The sequence below is a fragment of the Rhinopithecus roxellana genome, chromosome 2, assembly GCF_007565055.1.
Source record: "Rhinopithecus roxellana isolate Shanxi Qingling chromosome 2, ASM756505v1, whole genome shotgun sequence".
In the NCBI taxonomy this organism is placed as follows: Eukaryota; Metazoa; Chordata; class Mammalia; order Primates; family Cercopithecidae; genus Rhinopithecus; species Rhinopithecus roxellana.
The window spans coordinates 116,098,111-116,116,371 of record NC_044550.1 but is presented as its reverse complement, the minus strand read 5'-3'; the positions used below and the strand labels follow the sequence as shown (position 1 = coordinate 116,116,371).

At 37.6% G+C, this 18,261-nt stretch overlaps 1 pseudogene; it reads left to right on the top strand.

Annotated features, from left to right (window-relative positions):
• The first annotated feature begins 17,133 nt into the window (after positions 1 to 17,133).
• On the top strand, positions 17,134 to 17,219 carry LOC115896293 (annotated as a pseudogene).
• The last annotated feature ends 1,042 nt before the right edge of the window (positions 17,220 to 18,261 follow it).

Genomic DNA, 18,261 nt, shown 5'->3' with positions numbered 1-18,261 from the left:
TGGGGTTTCACCATGTTGGTCAGGCTGTTCTTGAACTCCTGACCTCATGATCCACCTGCCTTGGCCTCCCAAAGTGCTGGAATTACAGGCATGATGATCTTTTTACTGTCTATACAGTTTTGCCTTTTCTAGAGTGTCATGTAGTTGAAATCAAACAATATGTAAACTTTTTGGATCAGTTCTTTTCAGTTAGTAATATTCATTTACAGTTCCTCCATGTTATTTCATGGTTTGATAGCTTAGCTTGTTTAGTGGTGAATACTGTTCCATTGGATGTACCATGGTTTATCCATCCTCTACAGAAGGACATCTTGACTGCTTCTAAATCTTGACAAATATGCATAAAGCTGCCATATGGCAAATATGCATAAAGCTGCCATGTGCAAGTATGTGTGTGGACATACATTTTCAACTCCTTTGGATAAATACCAAGGAGTTAAATTACTGAACTGTACAGTTAAAAATATGTATAGTTTTGTAAGAAACTGCTGAACTTTCCCCTTAAGTGGTTGTACCTTTTTACTATTTTGAATCCCCACCAGCAATGAAAGACAGTTCCCGTTCTTCCACATCCTTATCAATATTTGGTGGTGTCAGTGTTCTGAATTTTTGGCATTGTATTAATAAATGCAAAACGGTATCTCTTTGTTCTAATTTGCATTTCTTTAATGATGTATGATGTGGAGTAACTTTTCATGTTCTTATTTTCCATCTGTATCTTCTTTGATGAGGTATCTTCTCTAGCCCATTTTTAAGTGGATTGTTTTCTTATTGTTAAATTTTAAGAGTTCTTTGTATATTTTGGAAAACAGTCCTATAGCAAATGTCTATCACAAATATTTTCTCTCAGTGGTTTTTCTTTACATCTTCTTGAGAGTGGCTTTCAAAAAACAAATATTTTTAATTTTAATGAAGTCTACCTTTTTTTCTTTCTTTCTTTTTTTTTTTCTGTTTTTCTTTTTTGTTGTTATTTTCTTTTTGAGGCAGGATCTCACTCTGTGTCCCAAGCTAGAGTGCAGTGGCGCCATCTTGGCTCACTGCAACTTCCGTTCCCCAGAGCCAAATGATCCTCCCACCTCACCCACCAGAGTAGCTGGGACCACAGGTGCGCCACCATGCCTGGCTAATTTTTGTATTTCTTTGAGAACATGGGTTTTGCCATGTTGGCCAGGCTGGTCTCCAGCACTCCTGGGCTCAACCAATGCACCTGCCTTGGCCTGCCGAAGTGCTAGGATTACAGGCACGAGCCACCATATGCAGCCAGAAGTCTACCTTATCAATTCTTTCTTTCAGAGGTTGTTATTTGCTTCAGTCATTTCTATGGAATAAGAACTAAAAACAAACTCTTTTCAGAATACCTTTTTTTTTTTTTTTTTTTTTTTGAGACGGAGTCTCGCTCTGCCACCCAGGCTGGAGTGCTGTGGCCGGATCTCAGCTCACTGCAAGCTCCGCCTCCCAGGTTCACGCCATTCTCCTGCCTCAGCCTCCCGAGTAGCTGGGACTACAGGCGACCACCATCTCGCCCGGCTAATTTTTTGTATTTTTTAGTAGAGACGGGGTTTCACCGTGTTAGCCAGGATGGTCTCGATCTCCTGACCTCGTGATCCGCCCGTCTCGGCCTTCCAAAGTGCTGGGATTACGGGCTTGAGCCACCGCGCCCGGCCCAGAATACCTTTTTAGGAGGTCATATTACTTTTTTTTTCCCCCAGTTTGAACTTCAAGATCACTATTTTTTTCTTTTCTTCTTCTTCTTCTTTTTTTTTTTTTTTTTTTTTTTTTTTTTTTTTTTTTTTTTTTTAGCTTCCTCTGAGGTCCCAACATTTCCTATAGGAAATATCTTCTCATATTTCTGCCAAATCGTTTTCTTTTCATTGGTCTTCCTATTTCATATTTTCAACAGATTCAGTTCCTCCTTGATTTTCTAAGTAAACTTGAGTCTTAGAGAAAATATCTATAAACAGCTTTTTAAAATAGTCTACTTAGTCTTTGGGTTTACAGTAAATTTATTGAATTATTTAGCTACTTTAATTCTGAAAAATGGCATATGTATTTGTACTGTGTCTATTTTAAATTTTTATTGAGATATGATTTGCATAAAAGTATAATTCTTAAAATAAATTTTTAGTGAATTTGAAAAGGTATAACCCATACTTGAAACTCATACTTGAAAAATAATATAGAATATTTCCAGTGCATCCACTGTACTCTTTTCTGGTCAATTTTGTCCCCAGCCTTCTACAGTGAATTGGGGGTTCTGATTTTAAATCACAATACATTATCTTTGCCTGTTCTTAAGCTTCAAATAAAAAAAATCCTTTCCTTTATTGTGCTAACTTGTATTTTCTTTTCTTTTGTTCTAAGGTAGAAGTTTTGTTTTTTGCTTTTTGTAACAACAGACATTTAAAGTTGTAAATTTCTCTCTAAGGGCACCTTACTTGCATTCCACAAATTTTGATAGTGTTTTCATTATCACTAATTTGGAAATACATTATTTATCTGAGTTCTTTGATCAATTGGTTATTTAGAAGATTGTGGTCTCCTTTTAGGGAGTATTTTTTAGTTATTTTTTGCTATTAATTTCTAATTGAGTTCTGCTATGATCAGAGAACATATTCAGTATGATTTCAATCTTTTAACATCTGTTGGTTTATTTTACAACCCTGGCATTTCTTCTCTCTTTGTGAATATACCATGTGTACTTCATAAGTGTGTTCTGCAGTTGTGATTATACAGTTCAATAAAAGTCAGTAGGTTAGGTTGCTAAGAGTGTTATTCAAATCTTCTATATCCTTTTTAAAGCTTGAGAGTAGAATCTTAAAATCTAGAATTCCGTGAGTCTGTTTGTCTCTTAAATCTCTTATTAAAAACCCTGTTATAGTAGCATGAATTTTTTTTTTTTTTTTTTTTTTTTTTTTTTTTTTTTTTTTTTTGAGATGAAGTCTCGCTCCCTTTAGGCTGCAGTGCAGTTGTGTGATCTCGGCTCTCTGTAACCTCTGCCTCCTGAGTTCAAGTGATTCTCCTGCTTCAGCCTCCTGAGTAGCTGGGACTACAGGTGCCTGCCACTGTTCCTGGCTAATTTTTGTATTTCTATTAGAGACAGGGTTTCACCTTGTTGGACAGGCTGGTCTTGAACTCCTGACCTCAGGTGATCCACCCGCCAAGGCCTCCAAAGTGCTGGGATTATAGGTGGGAGCCACTGCACCCAGCTGTAGGATTTTTTTTAATATTGATGTTTTTATCTTTTTGAAATGTCCAGTAAAATGTCCTCCTTCATATCCAGTAAAAACATCTCTCCTACCTTCAAATCCTTGATATCAATATATTCCTATCTATTATATTTTATCAAAGATACATTGTATCTACATACATATACATATAAGCATATTATATATAAAGGCTTTAATATTCTGTAACCAGTATATCAGTGGATCTTTTCAAACAACCTAGAAATCTCTTAAAATGTTTAGCCTATTCACATTGAATGTAATTATTGATATGATTGGGTAAAAATCTGACATCAAGAGAGTCTTAACTCTGTAGCTCAGGCTGGAGTTCAGGGGCGTGATCATGGCTCACTACAGCCTCAGCCTCCCAGGCTCAAGCAGTCCTCCCATCTCAGCCTCCTGAGTAGCTGGAACCACAGGCATCTGTCACCATGCTTTTCTCATTTAACAAGTTTTTTAGAGTTGGAGTCTCATTCTGTTGTCCAAGCTGGTGTCATACTCCTTGCCTCCAGTGCTCCTCCAGCTTTGGCCTCTCAAAGTGCTGGGATTACAGGTGTGGGCCACTACAACTGGCCAGGTTATTACATCTCTTATTTTTCGTTTATTCCTTATTTCCTACCTTCTTTGAAATTAATATTTCTTTTTCTTTTTTCTTTTTTTTTTTTTTTTGAGACGGAGTCTTGCTCTGTCACCTAGGCTGGAGTGCAGTGGCCGGATCTCAGCTCACTGCAAGCTCCGCCTCCCGGGTTTACACCATTCTCTCGCCTCAGCCTCCTGAGTAGCTGGGACTACAGGCGCCCGCCACCTTGCCCGGCTAATTTTTTTTTATTTTTTAGTAGAGACGGGGTTTCACTGGGTTAGTCAGGATGGTCTCGATCTTCTGACCTCGTGATCCGCCCGTCTCGGCCTCCCAAAGTGCTGGGATTACAGGCTTGAGCCACGGCACCTGGCCAATATTTCTTTTCTTTTTTTTCTTTTTAGTATTTTACTTTGTCTCAAATTGGTCTTGAGAAATATGTCCTTGCAGCCAGCTGTGGTGGCTTACGCCTGTAACCCCAGCACTTGGGGAGGCCAAGGCAGGTGGATCATTTGCGGTCAGGAGTTGGAGAGCAGCCTGGCCAACATGGGGAAATCCTGTCTCTACTAAAAATACAAAAAATTAGCTGGATGTGGTGGTGGGCACCTGTAATCCCAGCTATTCAGGAGGCTGAGGCAGGAGAATCACTTGAACCTAGGAGGCAGAGGTTGCAATGAGCCAAGATTGTGCCACTGTACTCCAACTTGGGCGACAGAGGGGGACTCCATTAAAAAAAAAAAGTCCTTGCTTCACTTCTTAATAGGTGCTCTGAGGTTTCAATATATCAGTCTTTAATTGATTTTCCATCATTTCATATTAAATAAATTATAGAAGTAAAATTCTTCAGTCCTTTGGGTTATGTGTTTATTTCTATATATGTTATAAGCCTCACAATCTTTGCTATTATTTTTTGCTTTAAAGACTCAGTGGTGGCCAGGTGCAGTGGCTCATGCCTGTAATCCCAGCACTTTGGGAGGACGAGGTGAGTGGATCACCTGAGGTTAGGAGTTCGAGACTAGCCTGTCCAACATGGTGAAACCCCATGTCTACTGAAAATACAAACATTAGCCTGGCATGGTAGCAGACGCTTGTAGTCCCAGCTACTCCAGAGGCTGAGGCAGGAGAATTGCTTGAACCCAGGAGGCAGAGGTTACAGTGAGCCAAGATGTGCCACTGTACTCCAGTAAAAGACAGAGCAAGACTCAGTCTCAAAAAAAAAAAAAAAAAAAAAAAAAAAAAAATACAATATTCAATGGTATTTAAATAAGAAAGTAGAAGGATGCAGTTTTGTTTTTTAATATCCATATGTCATCACTTCTGATGCTCTTTATTCTTTTTTGTTGATACGAATTTCCAGGTGTAGCCATTTTCTATATCACTTTGTAGTGTTTCGATGGTTCACATTGTTACTCCACTTTCATTTGTGTTCACTGCTTGCATGATAATTTCACTAGTGATCCGCCCTCTTCGACCTCCCAAAGTGCTGGGATTACAGGCATGAACCACTGTGCCCGGCTGGTGTGATTGTTTTTGGATGAGAAGTCAGCCATCATTTTCCTCATCCCACTATATGCGTTGTGTCTTATTTCACTGCTTCAAAGTATCTGTTTATATTTCCTTTCCAACACTTTCATAGTGATCTCTCTTTGTGCTTTTATTTTTATTTACGGCCTTTTTGGGACCGTTTTTGCTCCTTACTACGTGGTTTGATCTTTTCTTCAGATTGATAATAATTTTACCTTTTTATTTTTTCCCAAATTTGTTTTTATAAATAAGAAATATCATCCTAGAATGAAATATCATTCTAGGACTAAATATTGGATGATATTTTCTCACAGGTAGCAAGTGTTTAATTCATGTTTTTCAAACTTTTTTCTGATTAAATTGACATAATTCTATTAACCTGTTATCAAATTAATTTATCCTTATTTCTGCCATGTCTGATTTGTTGAAATTTATCCAATGTAGTTTTATTCACAAATTGTTTTTTGTTTCTAGAAAGTTCTTCTGGTTCTTTTTTAAATTTCTCTCCTGAAATAAACTGTCTCCTTACCCTTTTATGTCTTTTTCTGTAAATTCTTTAAAAAATTTATAATAGTAAGAAAGTATTTATCTGCTAATTCCAATAATTTTGTCATCTACAATTCTGCTTCTATTGACTGCTTTTTCTTTCATTATGAGACATATTGTTCTGCTTTTCTCATAACATTTAAATAATCCAGATATTACATATAAAATAATAAGTATAATATTTGTGTCTCATTTTTTCATTTTCCCAGAGACTACAACTCTGTTTTTCTATATATTGTCTGGTGTTTATGGTAAGTAAAATAGGTCTCATCTGTACCTTTAATTAGGTGAGTTCACCTGTGAGTAGTCTCCATTCCCCTCTCCCAAGCTTTCACGTTTAAAAATGTGCAAGTATTTAAGCTGGGATGGGTTGACAACTGTTTTAGATATCGTTGGGTTTTATTCTCATACAGTCCCTGGATTCAAGCACTGTGAGAATGTCCGTGACATAATTTACTTACCATTTCTTTTCCACTGATGCTTTCTAGTCATAATTTTAGCAGTGTGTGTGTGTGTGTGTGTGTGTGTGTGTGTGTGTGACTTGCTATACTGAATGTTTTATTTTTGGATTTACATTTCTTCCAATTCCAGTTTATTTTGCCATCCCACACTATCTTCTAAGGCTTGATTGATTTCATATTATTGCTGTTATCTCAGTCTGGTACATCCATTATCAGATACTCACACAAACTCCCAGGTGTGGAATCTTGCTTGGTTCTCTGTTTCCTTATGAAGAAATATTTTTCTCTGGAATTTGGTGTACCAAGGCTTATTTTTATCTGCCACCTTTTACTGTCTCCATAAGAATATATAAATTTGTTTTGTCGGGGTTTTGCTTTTCTGTAACCATAGGAGTATTGTTCGTTCAGATGTATCTACAACCTAACTAGTATTAGATACTTCCTATTTTTTTCTATCCTGTTAAGAAGACCATTGCTTTTCTTTGGATTAATACATTGTTTGGGTCCTGAGATCTTAGCTCAGGAACATAATTTACAGAATTAGCAAATTGAAAGCTAACTCAAGACCATGTAGAAGATAGTGGCTCAAGGACATTCTACTTGAATTCCGAGTTTGTCCTTTAGTGTTGCTGTCTAGTGGCCTTGAAGACAATTCTGAATGTCTTCAGGAATGTGGCAGAGGTTCCGTATAATTCTAGAACTGTATAGTTTTTCCTAACATGAAGGGTTTAAACTAGACCTTTTCCTCTCTAGGATAAATAAAATAGTAATAGCTTGCACTTACCAAAGGCTTCCTATTTGTCAGAGTGTGTATGTAGCTAACTGGTTTCACCTAAAGCAATCCTAGGAGGTATTTAGTATTATTTTATTTCATAGATGGGGAAAATAAAATACAAAAGTTCTAATAATTTCACAGTTCAAAATGGCAGAACTGGAATTTGAACTCGACTGTTTCTTTCCAGATTCTGTTATTGAAATGGCTTTATTCTATTAGCCCTCCAGAAGTTGCCCACGTGAAAAACACCGTAAACACTATCATTGTCTTCCTTTCATGGAGACCTTTTAATGGAACCAAAATGTCTCCTTAAGTGCAATTTTACTGAATGTGCCACTTTTTAATGACGCTTGGTCCATGCATTTCAAGATCTGCTATAGAATAGGGTATGTAAAACTGGCTTGTGTGTGGGTTGCTGGTCCACCTCGTGTTACGTGGCAAGACCTTCATGCCTGCTGGCATGGAACAACCATTCACCTGTAAAAACACAATCTTTCTTGGAGAAGGCTGCCCCATGCTGCAGTGACTGTAAGTTCAAATGCCTCAGGATCCTTCCCTAAAACTAGCGTCTATAGTGACCAATCCTGGAACCATCAAAAGCATCTCTGTTGGTTATTTCAATCCCAAATTCCATTCATTGTCAAATACTAAAGAGTCTCAGTGTGGGTTTGACACTCATATTTTCTACCCAAATTTGGATCAACTAAGAAATGGACAAGAATCCAGCAAATTGCTATATTGCAAATAAAGTCTGGGTTGGAAGACGATCACCATGTATTTGGAATTAATGGGCTACCTAATACATAACCATGGTAATACAGGGAATTGCACCTCCAGTCTCAGATGGGGCTTGGAACATCTCCTTACCCTAGATGCAAAGCCTTAGGAACAACCATGACATAGCGGTATGGGGCAGGTGTTGCCATAAGTAGAACTATCCCAAATAAGAGAGAGGATGAGTTACAGTAATCATCTAATCAGCTAACAAATGACCCTAATCATACTCCAAAACAAATGTGATGTGTTCTCTCATGGGGTGGGGTACGGTGGGTGGGGGGTGGTGGTGGGGGGAAACAATTAGGGGACGGGTGCGGTGGCTCACACCTGAATCCTGGCACTTTGGGATGCCGAGGTAGGCAGAGCCTGAGCTCAGGAGTTCGAGACCAGTCTCGGCAACACAGTAAAACCCCGTTTCTACTAAAATATAAAAAATTAGCCAGGCATGGTGGCACGTGCCTGTAGTCCCAGCTACTTGGGAGACTGAGGCAGGAGAATTGCTTGAACCCAGGAGGCAGAGCTTGCAGTGAGCCGAGATGGAGCCACTGCATTCAAGCCTGGGTGAGAGAGTGAGACTCCGTCTCAAAAAACAAACAAACAAAAAACAATTGGGGCAGGAAGAACAGATGTGTTATTCTAACAGAAGTTCCTCTTCCCAAAGACAATAAAAGTGAGGGATAAGCATAATCCACAATACACTTGATTATGTCTTCTTGACATTTGTCCCTGCCTGATTCTCTAAGAAGTTTACTTTTGGAAAAGCAGATGTATCACATTCATTCCACTGTATAACAGTTAGTGGAAAGGAGTGTGGCAACTATGTACCACAGTGGAGGTACGTGTCGTCCTTCTGAATTATGTCATATTGAAGAACAAAAGATTTTTAAAAATTCTTTGAGATTTTAAAATATTTTAATTTCCTCATGAATTCAAAATTTTACCTAGGGAATTCTCAGCAAAATCGCCAAGCACTGGATTTCATGGTGAATATGCAGACTTTCCGTTTGAACACTTAGAATAATTTATTCTATGTTCCTCTCAGGATGTAGAGGATCTTATGGTCCATTCTCCCCCAATTCAATTTTCTTTCAGGAGAGGATCAAAAAATCACGTAAGCCTTAATGTCAAATACCATCTGAAAGTGTTAATCATCTTAGATTTACCTGGATTTTAAAATAAGTGAATCCAAGAAAATGGCATAAATTTGGAATTTTTAGGCATCAATGAGTGAGTAAGGAGAAAGAGGTCTTCCTGATGTCATTTAGATGAGAGTCATCTTCTGTGGTCTCACATAGTTTTTGTTTCGTCATCAGGTAAAACCAATTTAAGGAAATCCATAAAAGCTTTATCCCTTTAACTCTGTGGCCCAAAGTTTTAGATCATATCAATTTTTTTCTGGAGTATTACCAAGGTCATTGGTTAGCAGATTAGATTATCAATCAAATTGGGTGTTAAACTTCAAGACTGCATGCTTGGGTGCAATAATCTAACATATAGAAAACTCTATCAAATTTTTAAGAGATGTAAATCAATATATAAATTGCTGGAAATTGAAGCACCTGTACCCCTTGTTACTTTTTCCCCTCCTTTTATGGAGAATCATTTATAAATAGTAAAATAGAACAAAGTTTCTGTAGTGGGTCCACAAAAACTCACATGCTGTCATGGATATGTACACAGTCCATCACCAGAAGGGCTAGCTGAAAGCAGTGTTTTGTTCTTGTTGCTATTTTAAATCTTTAGTGAAAACGTTTATGGTGAGATTGTCTGTCTGTTCCCTACATAACTGTCCATGGGATAATTCGCTGCTTGAGTGTAGCTACAGAAATAGGTGTTTATTTGGTTTTGTTTGCTGATTGATCTGTACGGGTGATGACTTTTGGTGACAACTGAAATATTTTCTAATTTTACTCATTTTCATAATGTCAAAAAGTTTAGATTCTATATTCATTAAAATCCCAATGCACTGTGTAATCATACTTTATGTGTATCCATGACTGCATGTGTGGTTTTGTGGGCTCATTATGTGAATTTTGTTTTCTTTTACCATTTAAACATATATCCTTCCATTGTTTTAATATGTATACTACCTTCTACTTTTTAAAACAGACAGTAAAATTTTTAATTTCTGAAAATTATTCCTTATTTACCAAATTGTAACAACTTGCCAATTTATAAAATAATAATCCTAGTGACACAACCCATAATATATTGATAAACATGTTGAGAAAGCTCATTTCTCCCCTACTAAATCTTGAGATTATCATCGTGAGTCAGTGAATGGCTCTCAGAGATGAATATACACAGCCCTTCGAAATGATTCTTTGTTCCTGGATGAAAGGTCTATCTGGCTCTGCAAACATACAACGAATTTGATTTAAAAAGAAATAGTGTGGTTTTTCTCCAAGACTTGACCTCTTCCCCTACTGTTTATTCCAGAATCAAAAACTTTTTTTTCTTTTTCTGTATCTCAATTATCTCTTTACTGTCTATATTTGTGGGGATATGTCTTTTCAGATTTTAAAGTAATTTTTGTCATTAGATTTCTTAAAAAAATAGACACTTCAGGCAAGTCCAGATGATGATTGTTTTGACTTCAGCAGTTCAACTTTCAAGGCCTGTGGATTTTGTGCTTCTGGTCCCTAAAACACAGCATAGGTTTTTGCCGAGAACGCTTCCCCCTCGGAAGTCACCAAAAAAGCCGGAGGAGGCTTTGTCCAACCATCAAGCCTACACCTTGTCCTTGCCCTGCAGTACCTGTGGCAAGGGACAGGCAACATCATTTCCATTGCATTGTTTCTTAGAAATGTGGAATAAAAAAAAGATGTAAAGTATTTCTACATTATTCAGAGATAATTAAATGGTAAGCAATGAGCTAAAAAGCCTGAGCATATTGGATTCTGTGATTCCTTGACCTGAATTTATGTCTAAGTTCACCAAACAAAATCGTACTTGAAAGCTTGACATAATCACAGACATATAACACATCATCCTTTGTTTGTTATTTACTTATGTAAAAGATTTAGGATGGTAGAGATGCAGAGAGGTTCACATGTAGAATTCTTTCTGTAGATTCACAGATGAAATTTATTTTCTTGTTATTGTTTGAGACCATTAAAAACAAATATGCATTTCATATATATATATATATATACCTACTACAGTGCTTGGTAAACTATGATTTTGAAATCATTTATGTATCATACAATTACTTTATTATGTTGGAAGGTAATTTTAAAAATGAAATATAATGAAATTAGAATAGAATAGATAAAATACAGCAGAAAATGCAGAAATATATTACACATAATAAGAAATGTTTAGTAAACGCTCATTTCAAATATGTGTGTTTATGCAAATTCATGCATAAATTATTGTGTTGTAATGACAAAATATTTTGCCATATTATAATGGTAAAATATATTTTTGTGTGTGGAATAGGGGCAAAAGTGTTTGGAAGTTACTGGTTTACTGCCTAACAAGGCATGGTTATATAAGCAGCCAATAGCTCACGTGTAGAGTAGACATTGATCTATATAACATATTAAACACCTCAGGATTATTTTTCCACAGTATCAGAAATGCATCAAAGTTGATATAAGAGATCAATCCATGTTCTTAACTCTAACCCTAAGTCATAACCTTAAGTGGTTTAGAATTAAAGATTAGCCAGGCTGCATATTTAAATTTTGCCACCTAAGACTCTTTGAAGATGTGTAAAATAAACCCCAAGTTGTGTCAGTGTTCCTTTCAATAGTATTGATTGAAAATATCCCCTATGCCAAGCACTAATTTAGACACTGGGGACATAGCTGTGAACAAGTCCTTACCTTTATTGAATTTACAGTCTACGAAAAAAATAGGTAGTAACAATGAAGCCAATTTTGATATAAATAGTGATATAAACATGATATGTAAATATGATATAAAGCAGGGTAATAAATGGACAGTAGCCATGGGAAAATATTTTAGATAGGCTAGTCTTAGAATGTTTTTCTGAAGAGGTGACATTAAGAAGGAAATGTAGTATCAAATAGAAGAAGCCGTGTGTGCAAAGTACAAGGTAGAGATGAGCCTGGTGTGTTTGGGGGACAGTGAAAAAGTCAATATGGCTGAAATGATAATGATCATGGGTTTGTTACAATACATGGAAAAAATGTGGACAGAACTTGGAACAAGTACAGTTTTCTCTAACTTGGTAAGAATTTTGGACATTGTTTTGCAAGTGATGGGAATATTTTGAAGATTTTGAGCAGAACAGTGATGTGGTCTACATATTTAAGAGATCTTTGTGACTGTCTGAAGAACAGATGAGAAGGCAAGCATTTGAGGAGGAAGACGACTAATGAGTCTATGTAAGTGGTCCAAAAGATAGTTGAAAATGCTTCAGATTAAGGCGAGAGGTTGTCACAGCGAAGTTGTAGTTGTGAAAAGTGCTCAGAGCTAACAGAAATACTTAATTTGGTATGGGAGGGAAAACAATATTTTATGGACATTTTTCCCTGATTAAATGGTAATGTCTTTATTGTTGTAGACTAAAATTAAATTCTAAGCCCCACCCAATTGACTGAATGAGTCATTTTTTGGACAAGGGGACCCCAGAGTATCCTTGAAAACTGAGTTCTCAGCCATGATAGCATGGTGGGGTCAGATCATCCTCGTCTTGCTACCCATGATTAGGCTTTCTTCCCTAAGAACTCAACAGAAATCAGCGCTTTCAAAAGACTTCACCACTGATCTCAACCAATCTCCAGATGCTGCTCCCCTCTTCTTACCTGATCAGAAGCCACTCCCCATGGACTGGTTCTGGCTAGTAAAGGGAGCATACATAGGAAGGGTCTTGATATTCTCTGCTTCATCTTTTGATTTCAGAGGGCCAAAAACTTCACCCTGAGATCATAACCATTATTGGAACATGAAGCTCAAAAGCATTTGCGTATGTTTTTCCTTTCATAAATATTCATGACTTCTATACCTTACTGAATATGCATATTTGGCCACCCTGCTCAGCATAAATTTCTGTTCCCTTTTCGCCTCCCTCCAAGTATCTGTAGTTTCTGACTGGAGACTCTGCTTCTCAGCCTGTCAGCATGGTCACCCTGCTGGCTGTAACCCTTTATAAGAAATAAAGTCTTCTCTTCTCCTTTTCTAAATTTACAAATTGCATATTTTTAAGTTAACAAAAGATGGGGAAGTATGTAGGTGAGTCAGGTTTACTTTATTTTTTAATATTATATAGTGAAGAAAAGACATGGAAGCAAAGTTCTGTTTTAAACTTAATAAGCTGGAGATGTCTGCTATACTTCCAAGTAGAGATGTCAAGTAGACAGTTCCATCTATGGATAGAGATGATTTAAAACTTGGGAATCAAGATTATATGTATGTGATCATTTGACTCCTAAGTTTCTAACTCCTATTTCTGAATTATTCATCCAGAATGTCTTAAACTAGCCTTTCCTTCTAAGATCGTAACCTACGGCAAAGACACACAAGTGACTCTTTGATTAATTCTACCATCATTTCATATTAATCTGTTCATGCATTCATTCATCAAATATGTATTGAAATGATATTTTTAAATGTGGGATTCAAAGAGATAAACTGGGAATGAAACGAGAGAGGACTAAGCACTGAACCTCAGAGTATTTTGACATTTAAAGATTCCAAAAAGGGAAGGAGTCAGTCCGGAAGATTAAAAACGGGAAGCCAGTGTTTTAGGCAGAAAACCAGATTCATGTAGAAAATATTCTAAGAAGGAGCAGAGGCTGTGTCAAGTGATTGCCTAATGAAGGTCACTGGGCTTGACAAGGTCGATTTTAGTAGAAGGATCCTTATTGAAATCTGGTTGGGGTGGGTTAAGGGGACGCGGATGTGAGGCGGTGCAGACTGCTGGTTTCAACTGTTTTGTGTTGAGGAGTATCCCTATCAACATAAATGAAATCAGGCTTCAGCAGTGTCTGCAGCAAGTTATGAGGCCAAATATATTTTTTTTTAAATGGGAGATACTTGGATGTTGATAGTATTTTAGCAGGAAAGAAAAGTTAATAACATGGGAGAAACAGTTGTAGGAACAAATTAATTGTTTAGATGGGAGGGGGTAAGACTGTAAAAAATGATGGGTTGAATTTAGATAGGAATCAAGGAAGTTTATCCCATATTATTCCAAGGAAAGCAAAGAATATAAGTGAAAAAACAGTGAAAATATACCAACCAAAACAGAAAAAGAGAAGAGAGAACAGGTATGGTAGGTTTGGGAAGAAAGAAAAAATATGAAATAATCATCTTGGAGAAGAGGAGAGAATATTGATCAGAGAAACTAGCACAAGATTGCTGAGTAGTGCTGGAGGCTCACTTGGTAATTTTTTACTTAAATCTATATTAAAAGCCCGCATGAGTCCTTGGTTTTCTGTAATCACATTTGGCTGCATGGGTGATGGGACAAAGCAGAAAGGGAACTGGACTCAACCAGACCTGGGGTGCTGCCAGGTGAAAATGATAGGTGAGGAGAGAGGCAGAAAAAGTTGAAGCTGCATGTTAGGGAGTAATAATAGTGTTCACTAGACCATTAAGTCTGAATGGTTTAGGAAGTAAAATAATTTCAGGAGGGAGGTATGGACAATGTAAAGGAGGGCTGAATTAATGTCAGGAAAGTTGTAATAGTAAAAGTCTGGGTGTTTGTGTTCCTATCATAACTGAAAACATAAGAGGCACTCATTCAATAATTACATGCCTAAAATTGGGATTCTTTTTTTAACCTAGTTGAGTTATTGATAATGCTAAAATTTAGTTATTGTTAAAAGATATGAGTAGGGCATTTGGTCGCTGAGTTAAGACTGAAGGAAAGAAGTTGTCTCCAGATAAGTCAAGAAACTTAGGGGCCAGGGTGTTGGCCAGATTCCTCTCAAGGATGTGGACACTACTGGGATTGATGAAAGAAATAGTGCTGAGAGGAAGGGCAGCAAAATTAAATATTTGCCAAGAAGTCATATTCTTTGTGTGTCAATTTCTTCAAGTGAAGAAAATAATCAGATTAAATAGATTTTTTTCTCTAAATTTTTAGCTTCTTTGAAGAGATTTTCTCAATTTTTAAAACGTTTAGCCACTAAAAATGGCTCTCATGATTAGATACCTTTGAAAATTTCAGCTATTAATGAAATAACTAGACCCTCCCTGATGCTTAGCAAATCTCCATTTCCTTTGCCACATTTTAATATTTATAAGTGTTTCTAGTCTTAATGATTTTCATTTGTATGAAATTATTAGTTATTGAGGATAAAAAACGAAAAAGGCAGGCTTCTATGTGAGCATTCTAACTGGTGGTGTAGTCAGGGTGAGAAAAACATAAGAAAAATGAATCTTAATGAGAAGGCAGTTATAATAATCCATTCATTTATTTAAGTACTATTAATTGAGGGTGTCCTGTGTACCAGGTATTTTTTTTCTTTTCTTTTTTAAAAATTTATTATTATTATACTTTAAGTTCTAGGGTACATGTGCACAACATGCAGGTTTGCTACATATGTATACATGTGCCATGTTGGTGTGCTGCACCCATTAACTCGTCATTTACATTAGGTACATTCTTTTCTCTTTTTTTTTTTTTTGAGACAATCTTTCTCTATCACCCTGGCTGGAGTGCAGTGGTCTAATCTCGGCTCACGGCAACCTCTGCCTCCCGGGTCCAATAGATTCTTCTGGTTCAGCCTCCTGAGTAGCTGGGATTATTAGCACTTGCCACCACACCTGGCTAATTTTTGTATTTTTTTTTAATAGAGAGGGGGTTTCACCATGTTTGCCAGGTCGTTCTCGAACTCCTGACCTCAAGTGATCTGCCCACCTTGGCCTCCCAAGGTGCTGGGATTACAGGCATAGTTTTTGTGCCACAGATTTAGTGGTGAGGAGACCTTACTTCTCTAGTGATCCTATGCTAGAATCAGATGACCTCACATCCGTCCATTTGAAAACTCACACATGTACATTGTCTTTAGTCCGGATGAGAGGTGAAGCCAGCTGGACTTCCTGGGTCAAGTGGGGACTTGGAGAACTTTTCTGTTCAGCTAGAGGATTGTAAACACAACAAACAGCACTCTGTGTCTAGCTAAAGGATTGCAAACACACCAATCAGCACTCCGTGTCTAGCTAAAAGATTGTAAATGCACCAGTTGGCACTCTGTAAAAAGGCAGCAATCAGCACTCTGTGTCTAGCTAAAGGATTGTAAATGCACCAATCAGCACTCTGTATCTAGCTAAAGGATTGTAAATGCACCAATCAGCACTCTGTAAAATGAACCAATCAGTGGACGTGGGTGGGGGCCAAATAAGGGAATAAACGCTGGCCACCCGAGCCAGCAGCAGCAACCCGCTCGGGTCCCCTTCCATGCTGTAGACGCTTTGTTCTTTCACTCTTCACAATAAATCTTGCTACTGTTCACTCTTTGGGTCCACACTACCTTTATGAGCTGTAACACTCACTGTGAGAGTTGCGGGTTACTGAAGTCAGTGAGACCACAAACTCACTGGGAGGAAGAAACAACTCTGGACGTGCCACCTTTAAGAGCTGTAACACTCACTGCAAAGGTGTGCGACTTCATTTCTGAAGTCAGCGAGACCATGAACTCACTGGAAGAAAGAAACTCCGGACACATCTGAACATCTGAAGGAACAAATTCTGGACACACCATCTTTAAGAACTGTAACACTTACCTTAAGGGTCCATGGTTTCACTCTTGAAGTCAGCGAGACCAAGAACCCACCAGAAGGAATAAATTCTAGACACACTAAGAGTGTGCATGTATGATTTTCTGGGATTCAGAAGCTTGTATTATGACTTCTGAACGCCAGCAAATCACACATATACACTCTGAGGGTTCTTTCTATTCCTTTTCTTAGATTTGTTATAATTATCTCTAAGAAGGACCCAGAGTTTAGAAAATTATTTCTCCAACATTAGCAAAGAGGATTACAAAACCAGATTTTCAGGTTTTCTAATAAGAAATTGTGACTCAGGGGTCTAAGGTGAAGCTCAGGAATGTGTATTTTAATGAGTTTCCTAGAAGAATTCGATACATATTGTCTGAGGACTAAATTTTGAGGAAAACTACCTTAGAGAAACAAAAATAACATGATCTTCCCTGGGAATAAGGATTAATTAAACCTTAAAAACATCAAAGCAATGCAACTTCTGTCTGGGAGGTTAAGAAAAGTTTATGCTTCACAGGTAGGATAGTCTTACAGAAGGAAGCTGAGAAGTTCATCTTGTAATTCGTAAGCATTATGGTTGAGTGTTCACACACGTGTGTGAGATGTGCCTACCTGGGCATGTTACCAGCCTGATGGGGGGAAAAAAAGCTATTAAAAATCTGAAGAATGCCAAGATACCATTCTTGCTAAAAGCAACACAGAAAACAAAATACGGTTACATCTCTAGGGTACCGCAGTGGACACCCTAGCAGCTAAATAAAGGCTGAAGATAGTATTTGGCAAGAACCCGTTTTCACAAAGATTTTCATAATGATTTGATATGAACATGCCCTATATTAGTCTACTTTCATATTGCTATAAAGAAATACCTGAGACTGGGTAATTTATAAAGAAAAAGAGGTTTAATGGACTCACAGTTCCACTTGGCTGAGGAGGCCTCACAATCATGGCAGAGGCAAAGGAGGAGCAAAGGCACATTTTACATGGTGGCAGGCAAGAGAGCGTGTTCAGGGGAACTGCCCTTATAAAACCACCAGATCTCGTGAGACTTACTCACTGTCACAAGAACAGCATGGGAAAAACCTACCTCCATAATTCAATTACCTCCGATGAGGTCCCTCCCATAAACACATGTGAATTATGGGACCTTCATTCAGGATGAGATTTGGGTGGGGACACAGTGGAACCATATCATGCCCCATTGTGACATAAAACAAGGTCGAGTGAGACAAAAAAGCTCATTCATTAGTCCTAGGGCCTGCCTTATGTTTCCGGCATAATGGTCCAGGCCAAGACTCTTCAGATCTCTCTGTCCACCTTCTGTGGATCTGTCAAGATCATAATACTTGCTCTGTGCTTCTTGTCTTGACCTAGATCTCCATCCTTCTCTCACTCCTGAACTTTTCTACAGAGCTTTAATTCTTCAGTAATCTCCCTTATATGTTAATTTTACTGTAGGATGTTCTCCCTCTCCTTGCCATACCTGAATCCTAGTTCTCCCTGAGGAAACTAATTCCCCTGTAGTCCTTTCAAGTGAACTGCTTATACCTCCAAATGCTGTGTATCTCATGGTCTAGATCTGGAGTTATCAATGAGTTTTACTTCTATTCGCTACTTCTATGCTCTCAATTCCCTCATCCTACTTTAAAGTTTTTGTTCCTTTGAAATTCACCATCT